The sequence below is a fragment of the Lemur catta genome, chromosome 2, assembly GCF_020740605.2.
Source record: "Lemur catta isolate mLemCat1 chromosome 2, mLemCat1.pri, whole genome shotgun sequence".
Classification (NCBI taxonomy): Eukaryota; Metazoa; Chordata; class Mammalia; order Primates; family Lemuridae; genus Lemur; species Lemur catta.
Genome location: NC_059129.1, coordinates 24,090,818 through 24,110,877, shown reverse-complemented (window position 1 = coordinate 24,110,877; position 20,060 = coordinate 24,090,818). Strand labels below are relative to the sequence as shown.

General features: G+C 39.5%; 1 protein-coding gene across 1 annotated transcript in view; it reads left to right on the top strand.

The window, feature by feature from the left end:
- Positions 1–20,060, top strand: part of BAIAP2L1 (BAR/IMD domain containing adaptor protein 2 like 1) — an 86,787-nt gene that overhangs the window by 36,016 nt on the left and 30,711 nt on the right. The window lies entirely within an intron of this gene.

The window sequence follows — 20,060 nt, the reverse complement described above, 5'->3', positions numbered from 1 at the left end:
ATTGTTTGAAGTTCTTGAGAGTCTCATCCTGCCAGATGCTGTTATTGGGTCTCTTGATTGTCACTCATGAAGGATTCTTTCTGTAAGGGTTTTATTAAGTCCTCTTCTTGTTCTCTTCCATGTTGGGTTTATTGCTCTCTTCCATCATGGAAGGTGTAAAACTTTTGCCATTGTTAAGTCACCAAGAAATGAAAAGGAGAAATGCCAGGCAATGGTGCAATGGTGGAGCCTCTCTGATTCTCTGATAAATAAATATAGTTTACTTCTTACAAGGAAGAAACACTTTAATATATATGTATAAAATTTGCAAGTTATTCTAATTATATAAAACTTAAGAAATAATGGCAGATTTATTTTATCTATAAATCTACCAGATCTACATTTCACCCCCATCAAAGAACTCATTCCTTGAGTTTTCTCTTAAAAATAAAAGGTCCTTTATGAATAGAATCCATTCTCCTATAATAGAGAGTATTTGGAAAATGTCATTGCTTTTTTTCAACTATATTTAAAACAGATAGAAAAAGTACTAATTATTTAAGAGAAATGCCAAATTCTAGTCATTTTTATGCTAGCTTCTCTCAGTCACTTGAAGTTATCTTCAAGTAATTGCATATATTTTGAAGCCTCTTTCAAATTCATTTTGCTAAAGTATCACCTTTTACCAGTTGCACCTTAATTGTAGATGTGAGCAAACTCCTCGGGGCTGATCAGTGCCTGTTGTAAAGAAAGTTTTATTGGAACACAGCCGAGCTCATTTGTTTACATCTGCGCTGCTTTCAGGCTACAGTGCCAGAGCTGAGTGGTTGCAACCAAGAAGTTTGGGCCACAAGGCTTAAAGTTTATAATTTGGCTTTTTACAGGCCATATAAGGTTTTTAGTGTCATGCATTTGCTTAACCGTGAGTGATCCTATGAGGAATCTGATCTCCTTTTCTCCAAAGAAAAAGCATTTCCTTACTACCTGCTATCTAAACTAACAACGTGATCCTAACAACCACAGTTGTGTAAGAAGCTCAAGACCTTAACCACTTAGTCTTGTTGGGAAGAGCAAACAAACCAAAACCAAATCCAGAGCTCTGTAGTCAGGATTTGGCAGGTAAAATGTTTTAATTTTACTGTTTAATCATTAAGTAATAAGTCATGGGGTCAAATTTGTGTCACTCTACAGGTTGTCAGCATGTGTACCTATAGTTACACACATAAATCTTTATTGCATGTACACAGTTCAGTTCAAGGCAGTATACTACCCAGCAGTACTCAATTAGGAAGCTGAAATTTGAGTAAACTTCCAGTTTTGTTCCTAAATCAAGCAATGTTTATTTTTAGAACTTAGAAAATATTGAAAAGGTTCAAAGGGAAAACAGGAATGGCCAGGGGAAAATGTTTTGGCAAAATATTTAAAAGAAACTATGAATCAGTTTTTTCATGTTTAAAGTGGAGAAAAATAAAGGTTGTTCTCATTTATTTCTCAAGAAATAACAGACTTTCTTTGGGGAGTTTATAAATTTACTTTGACCTCCTTACAGCTCACCATTACATAAATCTAGGCTATGTTATTTTGTTCCAGTTTGGTCAACTATTACAGTATTTTGAATCATTTATTAAATTGTTTGGGCCAGTTTCTTAAATTTGGCACAAAACAGAAGATTTTTATCTCCTCATCATCAGAGAACCTTAGAAAATCATAGGTTTTCTTTTGTTATTGATAGATTTTGTTTCTAGGTCATGTAATTTTTTTTATAAATGTATTTATTATAGATTTGTCTCGTTGATACTGAAAACCCAACCTGACAGTTTTTGGTTTTAAAAATAAGAACAGAAGAAAAAAAAATCTGCAATTTAAAAAAAAAATTTTTTTAAATGTTACTAATTCGTAAAAATATTACAAATATGTTCCTAAGATCTAGATAAAATAAGAGAATTCAGGCTGGGCATGGTGGCTCATGCCTGTAATCCTAGCACTCTGGGAAGCTGAGGCAGGAGGATTGTTTGAGCTCAGGAGTTCGAGACCAGCCTGAGCAACAGCAAGACCTCGTCTCTACTAAAAAAAAAAAAAAAAAAAAAAATAGAAAGAAATTAGCTGGACAACTAAAAATATATAGAAAAAATTAGCCGGGCATGGTGGCGCATGCCTGTAGTCCCTCCCAGCTACTAGGGAGGCTGAGGCAGGAGGATCATTTGAGCCCAGGAGTTTGAGGTTGCTGTGAGCTAGGCTGACGCCATGGCACTCTAGCCCGGGCAACAGAGTGAGATTCTGTCTCAAAAAAAAAGAGAGAGAGAGAGAATTCATACCAGAGTTGGTGAGAAAGCACAGCTGAGCCAAAGCAGTTATTACTGACCAAAATCACTTGATCTTTCAGTTACAAGTTAGGCTCACTTTAAAGAGGTTAAAATTCTTCCCACAAAAATTGGAAAGAAGCAATAGGAGATTTTATTTACTTAACACAGTACCTGCTATACGCTAGGCACTATTGTAAGCACATTGACAGATATTAACTCCTGTAATCACCACGACAGCACTGTGAGGTGAGTGCTGTTGTTATCATCTACGTCTTACACAGAAGGAAACTGGGGTCCAGAAAGAGTAACCTGCCAAGATCACCCAGCTGACTAATTTGAGCCCACACAGCCTACCAGCCTTACAGCCTAGCCTGCCAATTTAATTTTCTAGGTGTCAAAAAGACATGCTTTTTCAATGTGCTTTGCTTTATGGCAACCAGATTTTCCTGCCCATTACAAGTTAGCAAAATAAAACTTGTGTTAAATAATGAGCCATTATATACTTCCAAACTGACACAACATGTGAGTATGTGTCTGTATTTTGTTATGTTTTCTTCAGCTATAATCAAAGTTCCATAGTTTTTACTTACCTAGGAGCATTTATAACATGACCATTTACTGCAGCTTTTTTCTTGTGTAATTTCAGCTTGTGATTTTGGAAAAAATTGTGTTTCCTGGAATTGTGCACATGATAAATTCCTTTAGACCTTGCAAGTGACTTTTCTTGTATCAATTTCTGGGTGACTATGGCTCACTCCGCACGTCTTTGTCCCTTTTGTAGCAGGACAGATCTTAGCTGTAGTAATTGTAGAGAAACAGGATTATAATTTATAAATGTACAATTTGTAAAGTCTATAAGAGCTTATGCCATATAAGTCCATATATCATCATAGCTCACTGCAACCTCAAACTCCTGGGCTCAAATGATCCTCCTGCCTCAGCCTTCCGTGTAGCTGGGACTTGTGTAAATTCAATTTTCACAATTATTCAAATTGGTCTTTTTCTCCTTGAAGAGTATTGTGTGTCCTAGCAAGTCAAGATGGGGAGCGTGTAGGTGCTTTCACATTCTCAGCCACAGAACAGCTGGCCAGAGGGCCATACCATCAGGGCAGGGAAACTGGCCTGTCACAGTGAAGGGGGTGGTGCCAAGGACCTGGGGGCTCTGCCTCAGCCACCACTGCCATCCTCGTTCTTCTCTCACAAACAGGTGTAGACTTCCTATTCTGTTCGCAGCATTGTGCTGGCCCTGAAACAAGGTCAGGAACAAAAACACTAAGTTATCACACACAAATAGAGCGGAGGGTGTTTGAACATGCCAAGAAAGAGCAACTCTGGTCAGATGCACAGGAAACGGCAAAGGGCACGGTCCCTGTGACATGTTGAGAAAGAACTGAGAGAAAGTGAAAGGGACATACCAAAAACAGATATAGTTAGAATCACGAAATGAGTGAGGCCTGGACTGACCACACCAGACATTCCCAACAAGTGCACCCTGGTGCCATGGTGGAGGCTGGGCAGTTCTGGCAGGGGGATTAGGTAATTACAGATGGGATTCTATAAATTTCTTTGTCTGCACCCATTTGGGAGTAAATGCACTTCCTCAGGTGCTCTTTCCTGTTCTGAATGACTTAACAAAATTATTAAAAGTAAGGATGCCAGTAAGCACAAGAAAAGCTTCTCAAAGTCATTAGCCATTAGGGAAATGCAAATCAAAACCACAAGATAATCTTGTCACACCCAACAGAGTGGCCATAATTAAAAAGACAGACAATAACAAGTGTTGGCAAAGATGTAAAGAAATTGGAACCATCATACTTTGCTGGTGGGAATGTGAAACAGAGCACCCACGTTGGAAAGCAGGTCTGCCAGTTCCTTAAAATTCAAGTGTAGGGTTACCTTGTGACCCAGCAATTCCACTCCTTACATACCTACCCAAGAGAAACGAAACATGTGCCCTAACACAATCCTGAACATATATGTTCAGAACAGCACTATTCATAACAGCCAGAAGGTAGGAATAACCCAGTGTCCAGTAGCTGATAAGTGGAAAAACAAAATGTGGTCTGTCCCTATAATGGAATATTATTTAGCTATGAAAAAGAATGAAGTACATGCTGCAACGTGCATGAACCTTGAAACGGTGCTAAGTGAAAGAAGCCAGATAGAGGCCATTTATTGTATGATTCCATTTATATGAAGTATCCAGAGTCAGCAAATCCATAGAGACAAAGCAGATTTTGATATTTAGAGGGGGACAGGCGAGTGGGGAGTGGTAGATTAATGGATACAGGGTTTCTTTTCAGGTGGTGAGGATGTTTTTGAACTGGATAGTGGTGATGGTTGCACAACATTGTGAATGTATTAAATGTTACTATTGGTAAACTTAAGTGTATTCTACCACCAAAAAAAAAAAATTAAGTATGGCACTTAAGAAAAATTCCCAACATAGGGTATCCTAATGAATTCATACTAAAAACAGTATAATAATTCAAAAGGCTACCTGTCTACACCCTACTCTGCAACCTGTAGGGTTTGTAGTTATTTTACAAATGTTTTCCAGCCCTTTGGAAAATTCAGACAGCCCAACAGCAATACCACGAATAGCTATCTAATTGTTACTTTATTCTCTTCAACTTTTCCCACAAGAAGAAATATGAAAACCTGAATTAGGATCCAGATTGGTCAGAGATCTTTTAGACAATGTGCTGTGTGCTTTACAGCACTTCCCACATGTGCCACCTCATAACCTCGCCATAACCCCATAAAGAGCTTTAGCTGGCCCTGACTCAGTCAGTACACATAACACAGTAAAAATTTTGTTAGGGCCAGATGTGGTAGCTCACGCCTATAATCCTACCACTTGGGGAGGCCGAAACAGGAGGATCACTTGAGGCCAGGAGTTTGAGACCAGCCTGGACAACATAGAGAGACTCCGTCTCTACAAAAAATTAAAATTTTTTAAAAATTAGTGGGGTGTGGTGGTGCACATCTATAGTCCCAGCAACTTGGAAGCTGAGCCAGGAGGATCGTTTGAGCCCAAGAGTTACAGGTTGCAATGAGCTATGATTGTGCTGCTGAACACTAACCCAACTGAGAGAGTGAGACTTTGTCTCTGAAAAAAAAAAAATTCTGTTAGCACTAATGGAAACAAAATTCAGGAATTTCACTTAGTTCTCACAACAGTCCTCTGAGATAAGAAGTATTATTCCCATTTTATGGAGAAGAAAATAGAAACTTAGGTTAAGTAACTTGTCTAAGTTCATATAATTAGTCAGGAGTAAAGTTGGGGTTAAAGTTCAAATTCATTGATTGTACACAGTAGTGGATTTACCATAGAACTCACAGTGCTCAACTCTAGGACCTCTGCACTTGAGTCCCCTTCTAAAACCTTGGAGGGCGCTTAACTTTGAATTTGCAATTGTGTATTTTTCTTGAGAAGGACCCCATAAAAGTTGAATGTCTATGCAGGGAACAAATCATGAAAATACTCCTTACAAACTAGAAGCCTGGGCATGTGAGGGAAGGATTGAGACCCCCTGTGTATCGTTCCTTCAGTCCAGGGGAAAGAGGATACAGGCAGCCAGAATTTAGTTCAGTATAAAAAATGGCCTTGGGACAAGTCCTTCTGTAAAACCTGGAAAGGAGCTGTGAACAGCTGTGCTGCAACGATGTTTCAAGAATAATTCTGAGGCTGGGGGAAGGTGTCTGCTGTAGGGAGGTACTGGAGGGGGAAGGGGCAGCAATTACCACAAATGTGCCATCCATGCCCGCCTTGGTGATAAACTTCTAGTGAAGCAAGGATGTGAGAAGTGAATATATACTAGTTAAGAAAGAGCAATAGAAACGTGTATTGATTGACTAAATGAGTGTGTCAGATAAGGGTATTGGGCTCTAACTCTGTGAGTCAGATTTGTCTAGGCTTTCTTGAAACCATGGCCATCATTTACAGCACTGGTAAGACTTGGTCCCCACGTACAATATAGTAAGGGAGATTATGAAAATATATACATACAGTTTTTTGTTTGTTTGTGTTTTGAGATAGAGTCTCGCTTTGTTGCCCGGGCTAGAGTGAGTGCCGTGGCATCAGCCTAGCTCACAGCAACCTCAAACTCCTGGGCTTAAGCGATCCTACTGCCTCAGCCTCCCGAGTAGCTGGGACTACAGACATGCGCCACCATGCCCGGCTAATTTTTTTCTATATATATATTTTAGTTGGCCAGATAATTTCTTTTATTTTTTTTAGTAGAGACGGGGGTCTCACTCTTGCTCAGGCTGGTCTCGAACTCCTGAGCTCAAGCAATCCACCCGCCTCGGCCTCCCAGAGTGCTAGGATTACAGGCATGAGCCACCGCGCCCGGCCTACATACAGTTTTAATACAGGACTGAATGCAAGAGTAAAAGGATGCAAAGGCTACAGGATACCATGGGAAGAGATGACCCATCTACATGGAGGTGGGGAGGAAACAGTGTCGGGATGTGTAATATCTGCATGGTCAGCACTGCAGGTGGAAAGGACAGTATTTTCTGGTGAGGGGAACAGATGGAGGGGAATGGGATATTTTTTAGCTGTTTACCTGGGATTTAGGGCTCATGAACAAGATTATAGGAGATAATTTTTTTTTTTTTTTTTAACGGAGCCTTGTTGTTTTGTGTGCCAGGCTACAGACTCCGTGTTTGTATGTCTCGTTCAAATTGAAATAAGAATTGGTATTATTAGGGCTAAAAGTTTTTGAGTTATTAAAAGCTGACTAATGTTTTAGAAGCATGGGTTCAAAGATAAAATAAAAATTACTAGGTGACTAAAGAGGCAAATTAAATGACAAGCTCTGTACAACTAAGCTGGACTTTTAGAGTCCAGGATAAGTCTATTCCTATAACTGAGTGCACTGAAGCTGATACATATGACTCAGGCATTTATAACCCAAAGGCACGGCTGTTAGTCAGCGTCTTCCATTTTTGTAACAGTAGAAATTTGTGACATACTAAAGTCTTTTTTTCTCTTCCATTTACACGATTAAATATTTTAATCTGATCCCACTTTTTTTCTCTACTCAATCCTGCCCAATTTCCCATTTTATGTTACTATTTTAAAATAGCTTCTGAGTCCTCTGGGAAGTTTAGAATTATGCTTTCATCTTATAATGGGAATTAAAATATACTTTATGTGTTTAAAAAATTTATACCTTTACTGAAAAATGAACCTAATAAACCTCAACCTCAGTTTCTACCTTTATTATTTTAAAATGTCTATTTTTACATAATTTAAACATGTGGCTATAAACTTTGTGCGCTGCTTTTTTAAATGGAACATTCCATACATTTTTCTTTGAATTGATAAATTATTGATTGATAAATAATCAGCATATTGATTGTTTAATAAACAATCAGTTTTGATGGCTGTCTCCATTTCACTTGAAATTTTCCTCTGTAGAGCCCTGTGCAGGGAGGAAGACAAGTACCATAAGTACTAGGATGGGGTACAGGGTTTGTTTCTTCTTGGCTCTTGGAGAAAATTATCTTTTAATTAATTACATGAGCCATTCAATGGTATTCTGAAAAGTACATAAAACCAAATATCCAGTAATCAGGGGATTACAGTAGTTTTCCTTTCCTGTTTAAATCACACTGTGATTTAAATGAGCAGCTACTATCTGGCATGCATCATTCCAGTCACTAGGGGTAAATCAATAAAACAAAAGTCACTGCTGCCAGGGAACTAACATTCCAGTGTGTGGTAAACAGACAAGTCAGGTGGTGATGGGGTGAGAGCCACCGAGGACAGAGAAGAGGGCTGGGATGGAGCTGCTGTGAGTGGGTGGTCAGGGACATGCGCTGGGGAAGGAGCCCATGGGGCAGACATCTGGGGAGACCATTCTAGAGGAGGCCAGCAAGTGCAAAGGTCCTGAGGTTGTGGTGGGCTTGTGTCACCTGTCACCCATGGAAGCCAGTGGAAGCCAGTGCAGTTGAGGTGTGATTAAGGACGAGGAGAGGAAGAGACCAAGAAGGCATGAGGGTGGGGCCAGGTCATGTAGGGCCTCTGAAGGTTTCAAACTCTGGAGTGATGTGGATCTGACGTATGTCTTAAAAGGCTCTTCCTGGTTTCTGCATGAATAGACTGTGGAAGGGTGGGAGCAAGAAGACTGGCTGGGAGGCTGTGTGAGTCGAGGTGAGGAAGGGTGGTGGCGTGAACTGGGATCAAAGGCATAAGGACTTGGTGCCTTAGATGTTAAGTAAGGAGAAAGTTCAGGAAGCCTATTACACCATCTGAAAATGTGAGTCAGGAGTTCATTATGTGACTGTGTAGTTCTATATCCATGTGAACAAGAGCAGCCTTGCCCAACATTGACACTTGATACTTAGCACCCCGTGGCTCCACTCAGCCGGAAACTGACCATTACTAAGGGTCATAGCAGTCAGATGCTTCGCTTTTGTTTTCTCATTGGATTCTCACCAGGTCCTGGGAGGGGGTTATTTCCTATCCAGCTCACTTCTGAACACAGGGAGGCTCGGAGCTGCCAAGTTTGGGGCTGAAATGGAACCCCAGTGAGGCCCTCTTCACCGGTTCTCCCCACCCCGTGGCGGCAGGAGCAGGCCAGGCAGCCCACCCTCTTCCAAGTGCCCCTGTCCAGTATGAGTCGTACAGCAGGCATGCGGGTTTCCCTGCCTTCCTGAAAGCATGTTTTGGTTTGTTTCAAAAGTTCGAGTGCATTTAGCAGGTAGCCATCAACCACTCCGGTTGACTCAGTGTCAGGGCCTTTGTGTGTGTTTGGGCTGTGACATTGGGGGGTAGGGGGTCTGGTTTCCATGGGGTGCCTTGGGGAGTCAGTCCCACTGCTTGATTTTACCTCCTATGTAGCTAACCATGCACTCTGAGCTGAAATGGACCAGGCCAGCCCTGACCCAGCACGTGCACTTCTGTGATGCTGCCCAGCCCTCCAGAGGAAGTTTGTTCCATTCTTAACACTAACATGGGGTAATTAAAATGTGCTGGCTGGTGTTGAGTAGACATTTGTTTCACACATCCTGGGCAACGCTCTATCCTTAGGTACCTGGTAGAGTAAATCTAATTTCTCTTCTATGTAATTTTCTTTGCATATTTGAATGAGGATGCAGAGTAGTTGGAGTGCAGGCTCAGGACCAGACATGGGTTCAAATCCCAGCTCCACCACCTTTAGTACCTGTGTAACCTTGGGAAAACCATGTAACTTTTCAAAGCCTCAGTTTCCTCCTGTATTATTGGGATGTGAGGACTAAGTGAGACCCTCTCTGTGAGGCAGTGAGCACAGTGCTTGGCAAAAAGGGAAGTCTCAGCACCTCAGACTGTTCTCTCTCAGAGCATGCTCAGTTGCCTGCTGGTGTTTGTCTTCATTCCCTCCAAGGTGGAAGAAGGTGGGCACAACATTGGAATGATGAAAAGGTGAATTTATCTGTTCTTGTTTGTGTTTTTAATCTGCTCTTATTCTGTTTCAGTTGTCACTGTGGAGTAAGTATTGGATATAGTAAAATGGATTCTAGATTTTGTGGAATCTCCCTTAAATTCACATCACAATAGGACCACTTAGCATCTACCCAGGGGGGTGTGGTTTTAGATAAAAGGAATAAATGGCTGATCCTCTGAAACTTGGGAGCAGTAGCTCTGTTTTATTTTGTGTTTTTAAGCTTTTTCAACTAGAAGTGATTGCTTTAAAATAAAACAGCAAGAAAACCTTAGTTCTTTAGGAAAAGATTCTTCACTTAAAATTTTTAAGGTGGTTTTACTCAGTGAACCAAAACTATCTTTTAGTACTTTCTCTACTTGTGTTTTATGCCAGTTGAAAACCTCATCTTTGTGTTTTGAAATCCTGTTTTAATATATTTTTTTAAATGTTTAAAACTTCAGATCTAATATTTTTTAAGCCTTGAATGAAAATGCCTGTAGTTAATTAGTTATATCATAGGGAATAAGTAGTTTTCAGCTTTATTCATTATTGATAATACACCTGTTTTCATTTTTGTTAACATCAAAATGGTTGTATTTTAGCCTTAATCAACTAATCGATGAAGAAGGAAGATGAATAATTAATGTTAATTTACCTCACTTGATATAATAACTTGTAGAAAACTCTTAATTTTTTAATGTTGTGTTTTACATTCAGATGTAAAGAAAACAATTACTTGTAATCTGTATATGGAGGCAAAATTGATAAATTATTTCTGTGTGATATATAATTGATACACTTGAATAAATTAATATTGTCCTTTTTAGCTAAAATAAGAATAGCACATTAAAATTCAACTTGGGGAATATTTTTTCTCTATTACAAGCCCTGTGCTTTGTTTAACTTGACAGTACTTGTATAGAGCACGTAGGCTATATTAGTTTAATTGCTAATCAAAAGTCAAATGGGAAATAAACATTTAATTTTCTTCCTGAATGAATTATTAATCCTAATGACAGAACTGCCACGTAAGCCCTGAGTCTCCCTACCCTTTCACATAACAAATACTTGTTTGTAATTTTCAGAGAAGACATCTTTACTAAGGCACTACCTTAGGTATTGAAAGACTAGATCCCTGGTATTGTCAGCTTGTGTTTGGTCTATACCTCACTGAAAAGATGTGATTTTAAAATATCCAGAATGTTTTCTAATGGTAGTTTCCAATGAGATTTAAAGTCCCATTCCAAGGATGATAGTAACATTTTACTTTTTAAAGATTTTTCTTATGTGTAAATTTAGGATTAATTCAGTCATGTGGGGTTTATTGGTTTCCATTTATTTTTCCTTCAAACTTTCAGTTATCCCCTTTTCTTAAAAAGGAAAAAAAATATCTAATGTTCCTCTCTCTAGCTATCTTTTTTTGTTGATTTTTTGAGACAGGGTCTCACTCTGTCACCCATGCTGGAGTACAGTGGTGTGACCACAGCTCACTGTAACCTTGAACTCCTAGGCTCAGGGAATCCTTCTGCCTCAGCTGCCTGAGTAGCTGGGATTACAGGTGCATGCCAGCACACCCAGGTAATTTTTAAATTTTTTATAGAAACAAGATCTTGTTATATTGCCCAGGCTTGTCTCAAACTCGGCCTCAAGTGATCCTCTCGCCTTGGCTTCCCAAAGTGCTTGAGATTATAAGCGTGAGCCACCTCACCCGTCCTCTAGCTATCTTATTATCTCACTTTTCTTTCAGTCCCAAACTTTGAAAATGAAGAATCTATTCCAACTTCTCCTTTCTCCATCATCTCTCCCTTTCTTTTCCACTTTTCACAAGAAGTCAGGAAATTGGAAGGCATTTAAACACTGAGTGTCTAGTGTGTGCCTTGTCTTGGCACATCACGCTTGTTCGGACACGTACTCCCTGTTACCTGGGTCACCAGGTGTCCAGCACTGAACCCAGAGAATCTGGTATCACAGCTTCTTGGTTGGTAAAGTGAATATTTTGTAAGCAAAAATGTCCCTGCACACCCCTGCTTTTTTTTAATGTCTTGGTTTGCAGCTTGGGGTCCTCAGAGACTAAACCTCAGTGTTACTAAACCTTGGTGACAGGAAACAAAAGTTGGCAGGGATTTGTTCGTGGTAACTCTGAGGATGGAGACCCAGCTCTGCTGGGGCTCTAGGTCATGCTGATGGAGGCAGGTGCTCACACTCCCAGTGCAGCCAGGGTCTGTGCTGGGACGACAGGAGCCTCTCTATCTAAAAACTATTGTTTCTGTAAGGGTTGGGATTCAAGTTCAACAAAAGTCATTTTTCCTGTAGGAATTTCTATAATAAATATGTGTGTTGCAATAAAATCAAATATTGCAAATGCCAGCTTTTGATTGGGTCAAGCTTTTTCTAGAGTTTTCTTTTCCTGCCATCACTGTACTTCTTTCCATTCTTTTTAACGACAGTTACGCTTTCATTCATTCAGTATATTATATGTGAGACTTGTGCCAGGCAGGCCCTGGGGGCACACGGGTAACAGAATCAGGATCAAGTCCTGTCCACTTATAACTTCAGAACTCTCAGACACTGCCTGTGTTTTCCTCTGAGCAGGGCACTGGTTCCTAATCACTGCCACTTCCAGACAGCCACTGTTGCTGTTTTGTTTTTTAATTAATAGCCTATATTTTAGAGCAGTTTAAGGTTTACAGAAAAATGAGCAGATCTTACACAGAGTTCCCATGTACTCCTCTCTCGCCCACTCAGTTTCCCCTATTTTTAACATCTTACGTTAGCATGGTGTATTTATTACAAATGGTGAACCAATATTGATGTGTTATTAACAACTAAAGTCCATAGTTTACACTTGGGTTCATTTTGTGGTGTTCTACAAGTTTTGACAAATGTATAATGATGTGTATCTACCATTACCACCTCCCCAGAACCGCTGGCAGCCCCTGGTATTTTTACTGTCTCTATAGTTTTGTCTTTTCAAGAATGTCAGATGTAGCCTTTTCAGGTGGGCTTCTTCCACTAAGCAACATGCATTTAAGTTTCCTTTATGTCTTTTTGTGGCTTAATAGCTCTTTTTTAAAAATTATTTTTGCAGCCGGGCTCAGTGGCTCACGCCTGTAATCCTAGCACTCTGGGAGGCCGAGGCGGGTGGATCGCTCGAGGTCAGGAGTTCGAGACCAGCCTGAGCAAGAGTGAGACCCCCGTCTCTACTAGAAAAAAAAAAATAGAGAGAAATGATTTGGACGGCTAAAAATATATATAGAAAAAATTAGCCGGGCATGGTGGGGCATGCCTGTAGTCCCAGCTCACTCGGGAGGCTGAGGCAGTAGGATTGCTTAAGCCCAGGAGTTTGAGGTTGCTGTGAGCTAGGCTGATGCCACGGCACTCACTCTAGCCCGGGCAACAAAGCGAGACTCTGTCTCAAAAAAAAAAAAAAAAAAATTATTTTTGCAAATACTGCATTGTATGGATGTACCACAGTTTGTTTACCCATTCCCTTTTTGAAGGGTGTCTTGGTTGCTTTCAGGTTTTGGCAGTATGAATGAAGCTACTATAAACATTCACGTACAGGGCTTTTTTTGTGCACCTAAGATTTCAAGTCATTTGGGTAAATACCTAGAAGCGGAATTGCTAAATTGTATGATAAGACTGTGTTAACCTTTGTAAGAAACTGCCAGACTGTCTTCGAAAGTGTACCATTTTGCATTCCTACCAGCAATAAATTAGTGTTCCTGTTGTTCCACATCCTCACCAGCATTTGGTGTTGTCAGCCATTCTGACAGTTGTATAATGGTATCTCGTTTTAGTTTGCAATTCCCTAATGACATCTGATGTTGAGCGTCTTTTCATATACTTATTTGCTATTTGTATATCTTTTTTGATGAGGTGACTGACCGATCAGATCTTTTGCCAATATTTTAATTGGGTTGTTTGTTTCCTTATTGTGAAGTTTTAAGTTTCTTTGCATATTTTGGATACAAGTCCTTTATCAGATATGCACGTTGCATTTTAATTCTCTTAATAGGGTCATTTGCAGAGCAGAAGTTTTTAATTTTAACAAAGTCCAACTTACCAATTTTTTTTCATGAATCATGCTTTTGATACTGTGTCTAAAAGTCATTGCCAAATCCAAGATCACACAGATTTTCTCTGTTATCTTCTAGAAGATTTATATTTTTGCATTTTAGGTCTGTGTTCCATTTTGAGTTGATTTTTGTGAAAGATGTAAGGTCAGTGTCTAGATTTATCTTATTTTTTGCAAGTGGATGTCAGAATGTTCACCATTTGTTAAAAGAACTACCCTTTCTCCATTGAATTGACTTTACTCCTTTATCAAAGATCTGTTGACTATTATAGTAGTCAGGGTTCTCCAGAGAAGTAGAACCAATAGGATATATAAGAGGAGATATGTTCTGGGAATTGGCTCACATGATTATGGAGGCCACCTGCAAGCGAGAGACCCTCTGAAAGCTGATGGTGTGTTTCAGTCCAGGTTCAAAGGCCCAAGAACCAGGGGCACCAATCCAAGGGCAAGAGAATATGATGGGCATTTTCCTCATATAGGTTTAGTTAGATTTATTCCTATGTACATCATTTTTCTTTTAATATAAATAGTGTTGTGGTTTTTATTTCAAATTCCAATTGCTCATTGCTATTATATAGGAAAGCAATTGACTTTGTTTTGTTTTCTATTTTTAGTTTCACAGCTAATTTTTTCTACTTTTAGTAGAGACAGGGTCTTGCTCTTGCTCAGGCTGGTCTCAAACTCCTGAGCTCTCAAGCAGTCCTCCCGCCTCGACCTCCCAGAGTGCTAGGATTACAGGCGTGAGCCTCCATGCCCAGCCAACTTTTGTGTATTTACAATCTTACTCTAATCATTTATTAGTTCTAGGAATGTTTTTATTAATTCTTTGGGATTTTCTACATAGACAACCTAAACAACAATTTTTATTTCTTCCTTCCCAGTCTGTGTACCTTTTTTTTCCTTCACTTGTTCATTGCATTAGTAAGGACTTCCAGTGTGATGTTGAATAGGAGTCATGAGAGGGAACATCCTTGCCTCATTCCCATTCTGAGGGGGAAAGCAAGTTTCCTCCTAGTTTCTCACTAGTAAGTATGATGTTAGCTGTAGGTGTTTTGTAGATATTCCTTATCAGGTTGAGGAAGTTCCCTCTATTCCTAGTTCCCTAAGAATTTTTATCATGAATGGGTGTTGGATTTTGTCAAATGCTTTATCTGCATCTATTAATATGATCATAGGATTTTTTTCTTTTTTAGCCTGTTGATGTAATGAATTATATTAATTGGTTTTTAATGTTGAACCAGCCTTGCATACATGGAATAAAACCCACTTGGTCATGGTATTTAATTCTTTTTATACATTGTTGGCTTCTGTTTACTAATAATTTGTTGAGGATTTTTGCATCTCTGTGAGAGATATTGGTCTGTAGTTCTCCTTTCTTGTAATGTTTTTATCTAGCTTCGTTATTAGGGTAATGCTTCATGAATAAGTTAGGTGTTCCCTCTGCGTCTCTCTTCCGGAAGAGATTGTAGAGAATTGATACCATGTCTTCCCTTAAATGTTTGCTAGAATTTGCCAGTGAAACTATCTAGGCCTACTGCTTTCTATCTTGGAAGGTTATTAGTTGTTGATTCAATTTCATTAATAGATATGGTCCTTTTCAGATTACACTCTCCTTGTATGAGTTTTGATAGATTGTGTCTTTCAAGGAAATGGTCCGTTTCATCTAAGTTATCGAATTTGTAGGCATAGAGTTGTTCTTAATTTTTTTTATCTTTTCAATGTCTGGGCTCAGTAGTGATGGTCCCTCTTTCATTTCTGATGTTAGTAATCTGTGTTTTCCTTTTTTCTTGGTTAGCCTGGCTAGAGGCTTACCAATTTTTATGGAGCTTTTCAAAGAACTAGCTTTTGGTTTCATTGTTTTTTTCTCTATTGTTTTCTTGATGTCATTCAGTGATTTCTGCTCTAAATTTTATTCTTTTGTGCTTGCTTTTGGTTTATATTGTTCTTCTTTCTCTCATTTCCTAAGGAGGAAGCTTAGATTATTGAGTTTAGATCTTCTTTTCTAAGATACGTATTCAATACTATAATTTCCATTTAAGCACTGCTTTTGCTGTGTCTGAGGCCACTTTCAAGTACTACTGCAAGTACCTTGTAACAGAATTACCAATTCCTCCCTCTCATCTCTTTATGGCATTGGTGTCATTCATTTCACTTATCCGTAAGCTGTAAGCACACAATATATTGTTGGTATTACTATTTTGAACAAACAATTGTCTATCATATCAGTTAAGATTAATAAAAATAAAAGGTTTTATTTACCTTTATTTATTCCTTCTCGAATGCTGTTCCTTTCTTTATGTAAAATAGATCCAAGGTTCTGACCTGTGCTTTTTGTCTCAGAAAAACTACTTCTAACATTTTTTGCAAGTCAGACCTACTGGTAACAAATTCCTTCAGTTTTTGTTTGACTGAGAACATTTTTATTTCTCTTTCACTTTGGGAGGATAATTTGGCTTGATAAAGAACTCTAGGTGGATGAGTTTTTTCTTTCAATACTTAAATATTTTATTACACCTTCTTGCTTGCATGGTTTGTGAAGTCTGATGTAATTCTTATCGTTGTTCCTCTGTTAGCAAGATATTTTTTCCCTCTGGCTTCTTTCAAGATTTTCTTTTTGTCTTTGGTATTCCAGAGTTTGAATGTGATATACTGAGGTATAGATTTTTTAGTATTTATCCTGTCTTGTGTTCTCTGAGCTTTCTGGATCTGTGGTTTAGTGTCTGTCATTAATTTTGGAAAATTCTTAGACATTATTACTTTAAATATTTTTTCAATTCCTTTCTCTCTCCTCTCTCCCCACTGGTAATCCCATTACGGGTAATTACACCTTTTGTAACTGCCCCACAGTTCTGGGATATTCTGTTCCTTCTTTTTTATTCTTTTTTTCTCTTTGTATTTCAGCTTGGGAAGTTTATACTGACATGTCTTCAGACTTGTTGATTCTTTCCTCGGTTGAGTCCTGTCTCCTGGTGGGCCCATCAGAAGCATTCTTCTTTTCTGTAACGGTGTTTTTGATTTCTAGCGTTTCCTTTTGATTCTTTCTTAGAGTTTCCATCTCTCTGCTTACGTTACCCATCTTTCCTTGCATGTTGTCCACTTTTCCCATGAGAGCCCTTAGCATATTAATCATGGTTGCTTTAAATTCTCAGTCTGATAATTCCAAAATCTCTACGCTATCTGAGGCTGGTTCTGTTGCTTTGTCTGTACAGATTGTGTGTTTCTTAGCATGCCTGTGATTTTTGTTGTTAGAAACTCAACGTGATGTATTGGGTGATAGGACTAAGGTGAATAGTGTGAGGATTATGTTTGTCTAGATTGGAGTTGGGATGCATTGACATTGAATATAGCTGTAACTGAGTCAGAGGCCTGAGTTTTCCTTTGGTATCTTTGTTTTTGTCTCCCTTGTTGTCTTTGGGTTTCCCAAGAAAACTCTAATAAATGCAACCTGTGTCTTCCAGCTCTGGGCTGTAATCCAGTTATTACCCTGGAGCCTTGTTGATGGTTGACTTGTTGGTAGAGTATTGGGAAAGGAAGCATCTTTCTATTATCTTACTTGTAAATCTGTTTTTTGTCTTGTGGGGTTTTCTGGTAGGCAAGAGTACCTGGGATATGATCTGCAGAAGAGTTTCTGAGTCTTTTTTTCCCCCTTCCCTTTATTTGAGACAAGATTAGAGGGAGGTGGAGAAGGCTAATTGCCCTTTTCCAGGTCAGATAAGGCTTTTATTGAAGCAGTTTCCCTGAGGGCTAGCCTTCCTTACAGGGATCAGTACTAGAACAGAACAAAGTTCTGGGCATTTTTCAAATGGTCACCTCCACCCAAACCGCCCCCCAATCCCCAGGGGATTTCTTCCATCTTCACAGTGAGAACCTGGTGGGACTCCAAGAGGTGAAACTCATGAAAGTGTGGGGACCCCCCCCAAGACTGAGCCACCTGGAGTTTTTAACTCTTAAGCTCCTCCACCCTGAGCCTGCAACATTTGGTTCGTTACCGTTTGAGAGTTTCTGCCAGTAATGGCTCCAGCATTGGCTTTTGTTCCCAGTAAATATGATTCTTTGTGTCAGCCTGTCTGTCCAGTTTTCGTGGCAGATCTTTACCCTATTAACTGAATTCTCTGATGAATCTTGGAACAGCTGTTGTTTCTCATTTTAGCTCATCTCAGTTTGTTTAGCTTTCTTGTTGTAAGGGAGTGATGACCTCTAAGCACTGTACGTGATGGAACAGAAACTGAAAGTGCCCTTGCAATTGGTTTTGGTTTTTTGTTTTTTTTTTTTAAGAGATGGGGTTTCTCTGTGTGGCCCAGGCTGGCCTCAAAGTCCTAGGCTCAAGCGATCCTCCTTTCTCAGCCACCTGAGTAGCTGGGAGGACAGGCATATGCCACCACACCCAGCTTGGTTTTTAACTAACAGTGGCCAGATGTGTATATTCTATAGTGGATAGATCCTGATAGATATAGTTTAAACTGTTGGAGAAATGTCAATACTTAAAACTGAGGTGTATAGTCTGTTTGATATTGTAAAAGGCAATGAGGTTGAAGAAAGTGGAGTATACTCTGGAAGTGTGTTCTCTTAGGTAATAGCAGATTGACAGTTTTTCCTTTGGGGACCCTGGGAATGGGAGAAGAAAGGAGATGAGAGGAGTACTGAGCTGACTATACAGATATATATGTATAAAGCACAAAAAGAGAAAACAACATGGTGACTAATCACAAGCTGGGCAACCTAATGTGTGTACTTTATTTCCAGAAAACAAGTACTAATCCAGGAAATGGTTTGTCGAGGAATGTGTGAGCCCATTCTGTTGATGTGTACCACGCCTTACTGGATGAATGTGTTACTTGTGTCTGGGCTCACATACCTTAGCAGCCAGTATTTCTCTCCTGAGCACTGGAAAGCAGTCCCCACACCCTAGCCTCTGATGTAAGTTCTCCACACAGACGAGAATACCAAGGCTCTGTGAGACCATGCAGAAACGAGTTAAGGTGTACACAGGTAGTAAGAAGCCTGTCTGGCACCATTGCATCTTCTCGTAGATGCTTTGACCTTTGCCCAGTCTTCATGTCCCTTGAGTTCTCTGCTGAAGATGATGGTCCAGAGCACCCTGCTCGCTTTCTGAAGATGCCTCTGATCTTTTCTCTTAGTTCCAGCCCTTCCATTTTCTTCCCAAGTTCCTCTTGCTGAAGATCTTGCATTCTGTGACTGAGAGATCAGCAGTAGCTTCTGACCTGTCAGTATGAAAAACCAATGTCCTTTGGATAACCAATTCTAGACTTATATATAAAATTAAGTTTTATTTGTTCTGTGTCTAAAAGGGACTCTACTCTCCAAGAACAAAAAACTGTTTGGGTTTGTGGTTGCAACTTTGTTTGGCTTAGAGGACTTTTCACTTGCAGGTCTTTGACCTGGCTATTATTTTCTAAGATTGAGGTTGCCAGAGATATAACTGTTAAATAAGTAGAGCATCGATATTACCTCTCCCATCAACACATCACCTCATTTCTCCCTTACCTCCATCAACCAGCACTGGGTTAACCACCAGAGAGGAGGATGAAACCATTTTATTCTTCTCTAAAAATAAATAAGTAAATAAATTTAATACTGCAGTAAAGACTTGGTGTGGGGTTCCTGACTGTATCAGAAATGCTAAGGGGGGTGAGTAGTCAGGGACACAAAAATCTTAACTTTCAAATGCCAGATCTTCGTGATTGAATTCAGGTTATACATCCTTGGCTGGAATGCTATCCAAGTCATTTTGTCTCCACTAAGTATCAAATTTGTGTACACTGTGTTCACTCTCTCTCATTTGTGACATTAATTTTGGTTGTTCAGTGAAGGTGTTGTCTGATTTCTACACTATATAGTTAATATTTTTTCTGTGCTTCTACAATAACAAGCAATCTATAGAGAAACACTTTCAGACTATGCAACTATCTTGTTCCTCATCAACATTTGTGCCCCAGTTTAGTATCTCTTAATGGTTTTGTCCCAAACCAGGCTTCACTGTGATGATTTTCCATCTCTAACACTGCCTCCTCATTTACTAATTGGTACTCAGCAAGAGTTACCTCCCTGGTACTTCTAGCAAGAGCCCTCCCTGGACCGCACTTCTTTCTCTCTTTTTTTTTAAATCAATTTTCTGTAGACTCAGATTCCTAGACTTTTCAATGATTTACAATCTATCGCTGCCCTTAACATTTTGGTGCACAAATCGTCCCATGTTTGGCCAGTACTGGCTCCTTCAAGCTGACTCTTGTGACATGCCCCCTCGTAATTTATTTATTTACT